The following is a 12,220-nucleotide window of genomic DNA, read 5'->3' as shown; positions in this document are numbered from 1 at the left end:
ATCACGTCGATGTTGTAAACTGCTTCTGTCGACCTTGTCAGGGTATTCACTCATACTTCTGCGTCTACTTTATGAGATCGATGATACACACACACTTTCCCGTCTATTCTGTACAACAGGAGAGCAAAGGCGTCAGCTCTTTCGATCCATTTTGCTGACTTTAGCTTTCCACTAAGTTTTTATTTCATTACATAAAAGTTAGTTAGTTCTTCTGAGTTTTTCTAGTTCTTTTCTTCGTGCTATTTAGTAAGTTTACGCATACATTGTTGTAATCGTTATTGTTATTTTTTGTGGTTGTTTTGTTCCTGTTATTGTAAATAGTTTCTCCATCTTTTCTTGTGATTATTAAAAGTCATAAAACAAATTCTGTGTTAGTGTTTTCTTTTTTATTTCATCGCGCCATATTAGTTCAGTACAATAGAAAAGCTAACCGAAAACACTACAGTGACGTTACGTATACACTCCCCTTGTGACCCGACCTGAAGAATCTATCCTGATGAAATTGTAATTAACTATTTCTACTTCATGATCTTCGTTTTATTCCGTTAAGTGTGTTACCGTTAAGCATGAGGTAAAAGCCGGATAGTTTCCCTATTTTTCAAAAAATATCTATTATTAAAAAGTATGTACTTACAAAAAATAGTTGTATATCAAAAGACACGTCTTTCATCTTGTAAGAGCGTATTTGTGTAAACATAATTATTATTGGTTTTGAGTAAGTCCTGTTTTCTTTGACTTCTTAAAAAAGGGATAGTTGTCTACTGTAGCGGACAGTAGCCTAACGCAAAAAATGTTACAGGGGATACTTGCCTCGTACGGGGATAGACGCCTCACTATGATTTTTTTTAAGAGAAACGTATTAGTTTATATAATTAGCCTTTTTTATTTATTGGGATCCTTTATTAAGCACCAGTCAAAATATTAATCAACATTATAAAATAGTATTCGAAAAAGATTGTTAACGGTCATGGTACAATAAAGCAAGGTATGATATTTAGCCGTTCCAAAATCGTCCGGTTCGCGGAGTGACGTCACCGCGTGAGTATATTTTAAGTTACTGATAGAAATGCACGTAAATATTCCTAACATTGCATTATACTGCAACCGCTTTTCTTTCTCTTAAACGAAAAATTGATTTTTACGACTCGGTAAAATTAAAAATTTTTACCAAAGTGTCATCCATCCGTGGTAGTGGATAACTGTCTTTCTTGGTTACGTTGTTGAGCTGCCAGTAATCCACACAAAAATGGGTTGTCCCATCCTTCTTTATCGATACTACCGGTGATGTCCATGGACTTGAGGATGGCTCAATTATGTCGGTCTCCTGCATTTCGTGGATTATTCGCTCCGCTTCTTCCTTCTGGGCCAGGGGCAATCGTCTAGCTCTTTGACAAATAGGCTGGGCATTACCGGTATTGATCTTGTGTTTTACGATATTGGTCCTTCCCCTACCATTCTTGTCAGTCTCAAAGACGTCGGCATTCTGACAACGTAGATGTTGCACTTTGCATTTCTGCTCACTAGTTAGATTCCTACTATATCTGTCCATCTCTCCACTTAGATGATACGACCTGGTTGGAACCCTCAACTACGCTGGGTTTTACTGTGCTCATAGTGGCCTTAGTGTCCAAAAGAAACACGCATCTTCGTCCATTTATTTTTTCACCTTGGAGTAGACTGTCATTCTGGTGGTAAATACGATAAATCCGGGGTCTTTTTGTCCGTGGGTCAACATTTGCCCCGTTGACGTCGAGTACTTAGGGAAGGAGTACTTTTTCTAAATTGCCTCCTCGTATGATCGTATGACCTAGTTCGCCGCAATTCCAACATCTTAGCTTTCGAGTTGCTTTATCGAACTTGGAGATGATTCGGCAGACGGTTTCTTCTAAAGATTCTGGCGAATCCGTTTCTCCGCACAGGAACCGAACCCTTCTCTGTTTGCCATAGGCCTGTTTAACAGTTTCGTGTTCCAATGCACGAGCCAATGCATCAGCTAGCGTCTTAGGTCGGCCAAGGCGTATTCGTTTTTAAGTGTCAGTGTCACGATGTCCATCAGTAAATGCCTCCACTGCCGACCTTTCCATCAATTCTTCTGGAGTATCAGGATATGCCAATCGAGACAGTCTCGCAATATCGGCCTCGAATTTTTGTAGGGATTCCGTTGGTTTCTGCTGACGGGTTTTCAGTTGGATGTGACACACCGGTGTTAAATGAGCCTCGTCGTAGCGCAACTCTAACCGTTTTACCAACTGTTCATAATCCGCCAATTCTTCCGGGGTGTTCAAAATGTCACATGCATCTTCACGAAGCGCAACCGTCAATGCAGTGGCTTTTTCTTCAGGCGCCCAGTTATTCGCCTTAGCAGCCACCTCGAATGGCTTGTGGTATGTGGTCCTTCAGGACATTCCGTCAAACGTTGTTGGTTTTACCTCCATACCGCTTCCTTGGCTGATTTGGCTGGCTTCGTTCAGTGTACTAGATGCGCCAATATCCCCTTCGATTTGTTTTATCATTCCATTAAACATCAGCACTTTTATCTTCTCTTCTATTACTTGTATATTCTTATTAAATTTTTCTTCCCATTTATTCTCCAAACTTCTACTGTTTTCTTCCAATTTATTTTCCAAAGTTCCAAACTTCCAATTTATTTTCCAAACTTCTACTGTTTTCTTCCAATTTATTTTCTTAATTTTTACTGTTTTTTTCCAATTCACGTTTCAAACTTGTACTATATTCTTCCAATTCACGTTTCAGACTTTTATTATTTTCTTCAAATTCAGGTTTCATACTTTTACTATTTTCTTCCAATTTATTTTCCAAACTTTTACTGTTTTCTTCTAATTTACGTTTTAAACTTTTACTATTTTCTTGCAATTTTTTAAACTTTTCATCATTTGCGACAATTCGTCTTTAAAGAGGAACGTTTTAGGATCGTGGCCATCCTTTTTCAACGCCTCCGCGAGCTGCTACTGAAGTTCCACTTTGTTACCGCTTGTCGCTTCATCCCGTTCTCCCAATTCTCTTCTTAACTCGGCTACTTTTAATTGGTACCACTTCTTTGCCATTGCATTGCCTTTTACTCAACCCCACACCTGACAGCAGTTGTAATGTTCGTGGGTTTAACAAAATTAGCTTTTAGGACTGCTAACGACAAAATACACTAATTACACAGGTCTGCGAAATTTTTTTTTTTGAAGTTTTTTTCGTAAATTTTTAATATTTGTGGTAATTGTCTTAAAAGTAATAGAAAACGATATTCATATGGTTTATACCTAACGTGACCATTTATTTTTTGACTCAAAACGAGACATTGATTATTTAGGTCAATGAAAATAAAAACAGTTTTTAAATTTTTTTTTATTCACAAAAAAGTAAGTGTTTACACAGTTCGTTAGCTTAGTTATATTTATATTTATCAAAAGAACAAATTTGCTTTAGTATAGCTGGTAACGATTTCAAATAAGAATGAAATTCGTGGCACGTTTTTTTTATATTCACTTTAGTTATCAACATCGCCTTTAGAACTGATATTTGTAACTGGGCTTTCTCAGATGTCCACAATTTGTTCATCATAGAAAATACTCTTTCTACTGGAGCATTTGTAGCAGGCAAACATAGTTCGATAGCTTAGTTATATTTATATTTATCAAAAGAACAAATTTGCTTTAGTATAGCTGGTGACGATATCAAATAAGAATGAAATTCTTGGCGCGTTTTTTATATTCACTTTAGTTATCAACATCGCCTTTAGAACTGATATTTGTAACTGGGTTTTCTCAGATGTCCACAATTTGTTCATCATAGAAAATACTCTTTCGACTGCATTTGTAGTAGGCCGCCAAAGTTGACATTGGCATTGTCCCCACAAAATGCTACAACTTTTGCTGTCAAATTATTATCTGTCAACACTTGGCTTAAATAATTGACAATAATATCAGAAGTATCACCTGATTGGTCGTGGAGATCTAAAATTTTGACTAGCACACCTACGTATGGTTGAAAAAAACGCACTACAATAGGGTATATTTTCTTGTTACCGTGGTTTGAAGCGTCGTTTAGTATTGTAATACAATGGCACTTATCAAAATCGTCTTTTAATTCTTTCATCGCTGCAGGCGCCAAAACATTTACTATAATAGCTTCTGATTTCGTACGCGCGCATGTAAATTTGGGATCAAAATATGATTGAATTAATTTCGATGCACAATCATTAGAGCGAAAACTGTGGTTTTCTTGTATCGTGTGATAAGCCCAGACGCCTTCTGCCGCTGCGGTATCCAAATCCTGTGAAGTTGGTGCGTCCGATTTCTTGAAAAAGTTTAACATCGAAGAACATGAAGCGGCGGCACGATCGGCATTTTTATGTTTTTCAGACTTTAAATGCTGTTCAATATCACCGGCACCACTGTGGGAAACACTAAATTCTGTACGACACTTTTCGCATCTGACATCTGACGGAGTATTTATTTGCTTCATAAACGGATATTTTGCTTATAAGCTAATATTGAACGAACACTTGCATTTCGGCATTTTAACTTATGCTTGAATCCAAAACAAAAGAAGTTTAAATCGTTTACTCTACACGAGCATCTACTCGTGTCTCACGTAGACTACAACTACTAACAATAAACTAATAACAACAAAATAACGAGAAGTAGGCATGCGAGAATAAAATCTGCCAAACACATGTCAACAAAGTGCGCGCGGATGACGTCTTGGCCAATCACGGCTTAGGTCGCGTTGACGTGCGGTCTCGCTCTCGCTCGTGTCCGGCCAGTGCGGCGGCCGTCCGCCGGCTCGACTACCTACTCAAGTTTCCGAAAACGGGACAATTTTGCGTCCCAGAGTTCATTACGGGGACATCGGGACTGGTAATTATAAAAAGGGACAGTCCCGTTCAAAACGGGACGTCTGGTCAGGTTATTTATACCACGTCACATTAACCAATAAATGCTCAGAGAACACATTTCCATTTGAATCCTTGCCACGTAATGAGTGCGACGAAGAAATATTCGATAACCAGTGTTTCTATGTTTTTAATGATACTTTTTTCGATGGTTAAAAATACCTCCGACAATATTAGAGCATGGAGAAATCGAAAATAAACAAGAAAAACGTGATTTTTGAATTGACTTTTTTCTTAAAAAAGTAATTTTTTGTGTCCTTACGATTTTTTTATATGCTTAAAACCTATATAAATCATGACCTCGNAAAAATTTGGTACAAAAGCCAACAAGTGTACACAACCGTGCAAGTTTCCGTCGGGAAACTTGATGGGCAGTCGTTAATGGCGGCAGACGACCCAAGCCAATCTACACCACGCCGCATTTTTGTAACCGACGTAAGTACAAAAATTCAATTTTTAATAGATACGGGTGCGGATCTGTGCGTTTATCCGCGAACGCGAGTGCGTGGCCCGCGACAAAAATCTGAATACGAACTTTTTGCCGCAAACGGTACACCAATCGGTACGTACGGTACGATAACGCTGAATCTTAATTTCGGCCTACGTCGGGACTTCGCGTGGACATTTATTATCGCAGACATATCCAAACCTATTATAGGCATCGATTTTCTTGCGTATTATAATTTACTCGTAGATGCTAGAAACTGCAGGCTTTTAGATGCTTCAACACACCTGACAACACGAGGAAAATCTGTGATGGGAAACTTCCCAACTGTTCGAACCATAGCTGGTTCTTCACCCTATCACGAGATTTTATCACGGTACCCGGAAATAACAAGACCAGACGGTGCTACGAAGGTAGTCAAATATAGTACCAGGCATCACATCAAAACAACACCAGGCCCACCAATTGCGAGCAAACCGAGAAGATTGGCACCTGAAAAATTAACCGCTGCAAAAAAGGAATTCAACGCAATGATTAAATTAGGAACTGCAATACCTTCCAAAAGCTGTTGGTCTTCACCTTTGCATCTGGTCCGTAAGCATGGTGACGAATGGAGACCATGCGGTGATTACCGGGCATTAAACGCCAGAACAGAACCTGATAGTTACCCGGTGTCCCACATTCAAGATTTTACCCAAACTCTCAGAGGTAAGAAGATTTTTTCAACAATAGATTTGGTCAAGGCATTCAACCAGACACCGGTAGCAAAAGAGGATATACCGAAGACGGCGATAACGACTCCATTTGGTATGTTCGAATTTCCTTTTATGGGATTCGGCCTTCGAAATGCAGCCCAGACCTTCCAAAGATTCATGGACGAGGTTCTAAGGGACTTGGACTTTGTTTACGGCTACATTGACGATATTCTGGTTGCCTCACAAACCATGGAAGAACATTTACTCCACCTAGACACTTTATGGAAACGTCTAAAGGACTATGGTGTGGTGGTGAACCCATCAAAATGCGTCTTTGGTAGACATGAAGTGAAATTTCTAGGACACCTGGTATCCGCAAACGGTATCCAACCGCTGCCAGACAAGGTGGAAGCTATTAGGTCATTTCCGCTTCCAGAGAACGTCAAGAAGCTCAAAGGAAAATCTCCAATTGTATGGACTCCCACTACAGAGGAAGCATTCTCCACCTGCAAAGAAAACCTAGCGCAATGTACCCTGCTGGCACACCCCAAACTAGAGGCACCATTGGCCATCTTCAGTGACGCATCGGATACCACCATCGGAGCTGTTCTTCAACAACAAGTCGGCGATGTTTGGGAACCACTTGGTTTCTTTTCCAAGAAGTTGAATGCGACGAAACGTAAATACTCAGCTTATGATCGCGAATTGCTAGCAATTTACGAAGCAGTGAAGTATTTCCGCCACATGATTGAAGGAAAATCGTTTACCATCTTTACTGATCATAAACCGTTTACTTACTCCTTTAAAAAAACCAATCAGCAGTGTTCCCCTAGGCAGTTTCGTTATTTAGATTTAATTGGCCAATATACAACCGATATTCGTCATGTTTCTGGTAAGGACAACATAGTGGCCGATGCGCTTTCACGTGTTGAAGAGTTGGAAAAATCGCTGGATATGGAAGCTCTAGCAGCAAGCCAAAAAGACGACGAAGAACTACTTCGATTCCTTAAGGAAGGAGTGATTTCCCTAGATCTGAAACCAATGCAATTACCAAATAGCAATATTACTCTAATGTGCGATGTTTCAGCAAACTTAGTTCGACCGTTCATTCCCAGGCAATTTCGGAAGTTAGCTTTCAACACGGTACATCGACTAGACCATCCTGGAGTCAAGGCTACAATTAAATTGGTCACCCAACGCTTCGTTTGGCCTTCCATTAAGAAGGATTGCAGATTATGGGCCCAAAGCTGTCTGGAGTGCCAGAAATCAAAAGTTAGTCGACATGTATCTACTATACCTGGGGTATTCGAACTACCGTCTCAAAGGTTCGATCATGTCCATATGGACATAGTAGTAATGCCAATGTCGGAGAACTGCAGGTACTGCGTAACTTGCGTCGACCGGTTTTCTAGATGGCCTGAAGCAATTCCGTTAGAAAACCAAGAAGCTATCACCGTTGCAAGAGCATTTTATACGCATTGGATTGCAAGGTTTGGAACGCCACTCCGGATAACGACAGACCAAGGAAGGCAGTTTGAGTCTCATCTATTCAAACAACTGAACAACCTCCTAGGCACGCAACATTTTAAAACGACAGCGTACCATCCTGCAGCAAACGGCATGGTGGAAAGGTTCTACAGGCAGTTTAAGGCTGCTATCAAGTGCCATGACAACCAACGCTGGACGGAAACCTTGCCAACCGTCATGTTAGGAATTCGCTCCTCATGGAAACAGGATCTGAAAGCTACCACAGCGGAAATGGTTTATGGACAATCATTACGACTTCCTGGAGAATTCTTGAATCGATCCACCACAGTAAGCGGCGAGAAAGAATTCGTACAATCACTTCGTCAGCAAATGGAACAGTTGCGTCCTGTGAGCGGCACAAGACATGGAAAAAAAGCAACATTCGTTTTCAAAGCTCTAGAGACTTGCGAATACGTCTTTGTTCGCCGGGACGGTCCAAAAGGACCCTGCCAACAGCCATACGAAGGTCCCTATAAAGTACTTTCTAAGGCACCAAAGAAGTTCATGGTCGATTTGGGAGGACGCCAAATACCAATTTCTATTGATCGCCTGAAACCCGCTTACGTTTTGGCTGACAACCTGCAAGATGACAACCCTGGAGAAAGCGAAATTAGACCTGTTAAACAACCCACGCCAGTTCATGAAAACAGATGTACAACCGAAGAACGTACTAAATCAGGTCGGCGAGTTCGATTTCCTGACCGCTACCAAGGTTCATTTTCGTGACTTTATCACTGGCAGGGGGGTGCTGTAGCGACCAACATAAATTAGAGCACCCTGTATATATAATGTAGTTGTGTAAATATGTAAATCTTTTGTATGATATTCCTCTGTGTAAATATTTCTCAACATTATCTTCTAAAGCTTTTGTATTCTATCCATCTGTTCCAATAACTCTTATTACTGTACTTTCCTATAATCCCTATTAACATTTCAACTTCGCGTACTAACCGCATGACGTCTGTACTTTGTACTACAGATTTTATTTTAATATTGAACACGCCAAGAACCAAAGTGGTGACTCCGACGTTAGTTTATACATTTTTCTTCTTTTGTTTGAGTGATAAAAAGTGTCCTTAACGAAACTAAAATGGCTACATCAGAAATTGTAAACAATGTAGTGGACAATAGTGCAACAAATGCATTAGAAAATGCGCTTGCGATTAACCGTGTGGCTATTCGTCTACCCTCGTTTATTCCATCTGATCCTGAGTTATGGTTTTCAATGATAGAGGAAAATTTCGCCACAGCAGGAATTACAGCGGAAACGACGAAGTTCGGCTACGTTATAAGTGCACTGGACCAACGTTTCGCCTTGGATGTGAGGGACATTATAATCAGTAAGCCTACCATTAATCCTTACACAACTTTAAAAACAGAACTTATCAAACGCCTAAGCTCATCGCAAGAACAGAAAACTCGACGTCTGTTAGACTTAGAAGAGATGGGAGATCGAAAGCCATCTCAATTCCTTCGCCACCTACAAGGACTCGCAGGTTCCGCTGTTCCCGAATCCATGCTGAGAACTTTGTGGTTTAGTCGACTTCCATCCAACATGCAGGTTATTTTAGCTACACATAGAGATCTAGGTCTAACGAAAATCGCAGAATTAGCCAATTCTATCAGTGAATTAACTTCAACTAGGACTGCGAATGTTGCCGAAACTACATCACAAGCTACTCCTTCGGATCTCCTAGCTGCACACTTACAACAATTGACTCTGGTGTTACAGGAAGAAATTGCATCTATACGAAAAGAAGTGAACGAATTACGAAGTGAAAGATCAAACATTCGTAACTTTCGTACGCATTCTCGATCTCGTTCCAGACCACGACAGCAAAATGATGTGTGTTGGTATCATCAAAAATTTGGTTCGGCGAATTAGTGCGAAGTTTTTGAGGGGTTGGTATGGTTAAAATCGTATGTAAATGCGGTCGATTTATTTGTAGTATGAGTGAGTTGGGTGTTTGTGCTACTTGGTTATCTGTTTAGTATGGATCCGTTGTTAAGTTATTTGGGTTGTTTTTAGGGTTCTGTGCCGTGTAAGTAGGGGTTGATGTGATTGTCAATTGTGTGGAGTTTGAATTTGGAGTCTGATTTATTTTAGGTAACTCGAATGTAAAAATAGATGGAAATTGTCGGAGTGGGCTTTTGGACAAGGATGGTTGGGGTGTGAAAGGATCTGTAGTAGTACTGATGTGTGTTGGCCTAAAATCTTTTGAGTTTGTTGCCCCCCGGATATTTTTGTCACTTTTTTGTTTAACGTTTGCCTCCCAGATCGATTTTTTCTGACTGCGCGTTACCATTTCTTGTTCGTCACTCATTTAAAGCGGTTTATGCAGATATAGAAGACGTGTTAAGTTTAGTGAAAGGGCAGGAAAATAATAGTTGTAGGATACTTCAACGCAGTAATAGTGAAGGTAAAGTGGGTGCAATAGCAGGTTCTTTTGGATTAGGCAATAGAAATGGTAGGGGGACAGGCTGATAGAATTTTGTGATAAACATAACTTAACCATCTCGCACACTTTATTCAATCATCACGTTAGGAGGCGCTATACGTGGAAGATGCCAGGTGATTTAGGGAGATATCAGTTGGATTACATACTTGTTAGGCAAAGATTTAAAAATCAAGTGAAGGACTGTAGGAGTTATCCAGGAGCAGATATAGATAGCGATCATAACTTAGTAGTTATGAAGACCAATCTTAAATTTAAAATTCTGAAAAAGAGGGAAGGTAGGAGACGTCTCGACTTAGAAAAGCTAGTATGCAACGAAACGCGTGATAGGCTAGGTAAAAGGACAGACGAAATACTGAAGCTGGCGGGAGAAACGAATGACGGGGACATAGAGACAGAATTGAAGTGCATTAAAACGTGCCTAAAGTCAGCAGCTACAGATATATTAGGTCTTAAAGAAACCCAAAGTAGGAATCCTTGGATAACAAATAAGATTTTAGGATTAATAGAAGAAAGGCGGAAATACAAAAACGGGACAGACGAAGAAGGACAAGAAAGATATAAAACTATGAAGTAGGAAATAATTGGGAAGTGTAAGGCAGCTAAGGAACGGTTGATTGATAGGAAGTGTAAAGAAGTAGAACGAAAGTTTGAAGTAACCGATGAGGCGTACAATTTAGTTAATAGGAATTCTAGAGATGTAGGGTACTGCAGTAATAATATAATAAACGAGGCAGGGGTCATTTCATAGAAAATGAGGAATAGGCAAGTAGGTGGAAAGTATATTTAGAGAAACTATACGCAGGCCCTGAGTTAAGAGATATATTAGAGAAGGAAGATAGTGTGGAGATAGATGATCTAGGCTAACGCGTAATGAGAGAAGAGTTCGATGTAGGATTAAAAACTTAAAGAATAATAGGACGCCAGGTGTAGATGGGATGCAGGGGGAAATTTTAAAACATGCAGTACAAGAGGTTAGAGATCGTATGTTTAAGCTTGTTAGTCTCATTTACGAGATGGGGAAAGTTTCAGAGGATTATAAACGGAACGTGGTAGTAACGCTACCTAAAAAGAGAGGTGCGGATAGGTGCGCGACATTTAGAACAATTAGCTTAACTTCCCATGTGTCAAAAATTTTATCTAGAATTGTACAGAGGCATATGGAAAAAAGGGTGGAAGAACTATTAGGGGAAGATCAATTTGGGTTTAGAAGAAATAGATGAGTGCGGTAGGCCATTTTAGCTTTACGGGTAACAATAGAGAAAACGATAGAAAAACGAAAGAGCGCGTACAAAGAATTTGTAGACTTAGAAAAAGCTTTTGACAATGTTAAGTGGGACAAGATGTTAAATATACTTAAAAATGTAAATGAGTTACAAAGATAGAAGAGTGATACTTAGTTTGTATAAAGATCAACAGGCAATTGTAGAGATGGGGCTGCAACGTAGAGAAGTAAATATTAGGAAGGAAGTCAGACAGGGATGCACACTGTCATCGCTACTTTCTAATCTATACATCGAAGACGCGATCAACATCATTAAAGACAATACAACTGTAGAGATAGAAATACAGGCCAAAAGATTAGTATGCTTAGATATGCAGATTATATAGCAGTATTAGCAACTAGCAAGGAGGAGTTAGAGATAGCTTTAAAAATAGAATGGAAGCGGTACCGACAAAACGGTACTGTATGAAAATAAATAAAAGTAAAACTAAAATACTGGTATGCAAGGGAAGAAAAGGTAGGGAAAGAGCGAATATAAAAATAGAAAACAAAAAATTAGAAGAAGTGGCCGATTTTAGGCATCTAGGAATTCAGGACGGAAGGAGTAGTAGGGATATAAATTAGAGTATAGCGCAGGGTCGAATCGGCTTCAATAAAAAGAAGTCACTTCTATGCTCGCGAACGGTTAATTGAGAAATTCGAAAAAGGTTGTTAAAGGTGTATGTTTAAAGCGCGGCGCTGAACGGGTGCAAAATATTGACACTGGGCGCGGCGACAAAGAAAAGGTTAGAAGCATTTGATATGTGGTGTTACAGGCTAATGATGAGAGTAGTAAAAAAAATGCCGGTGCTGGGACTGAGGAAGACCTGTCTATCCAGTTCTGACCACCCTCCAGTTCTTCAGCGCACACACACACACACACACACACACACACACACACACACACACACACACACACACACACAC

The sequence above is a fragment of the Agrilus planipennis genome, unplaced genomic scaffold, assembly GCF_000699045.2.
Source record: "Agrilus planipennis isolate EAB-ADULT unplaced genomic scaffold, Apla_2.0 scaffold286, whole genome shotgun sequence".
Classification (NCBI taxonomy): domain Eukaryota; kingdom Metazoa; phylum Arthropoda; class Insecta; order Coleoptera; family Buprestidae; genus Agrilus; species Agrilus planipennis.
This window is presented reverse-complemented; position numbering follows the sequence as displayed.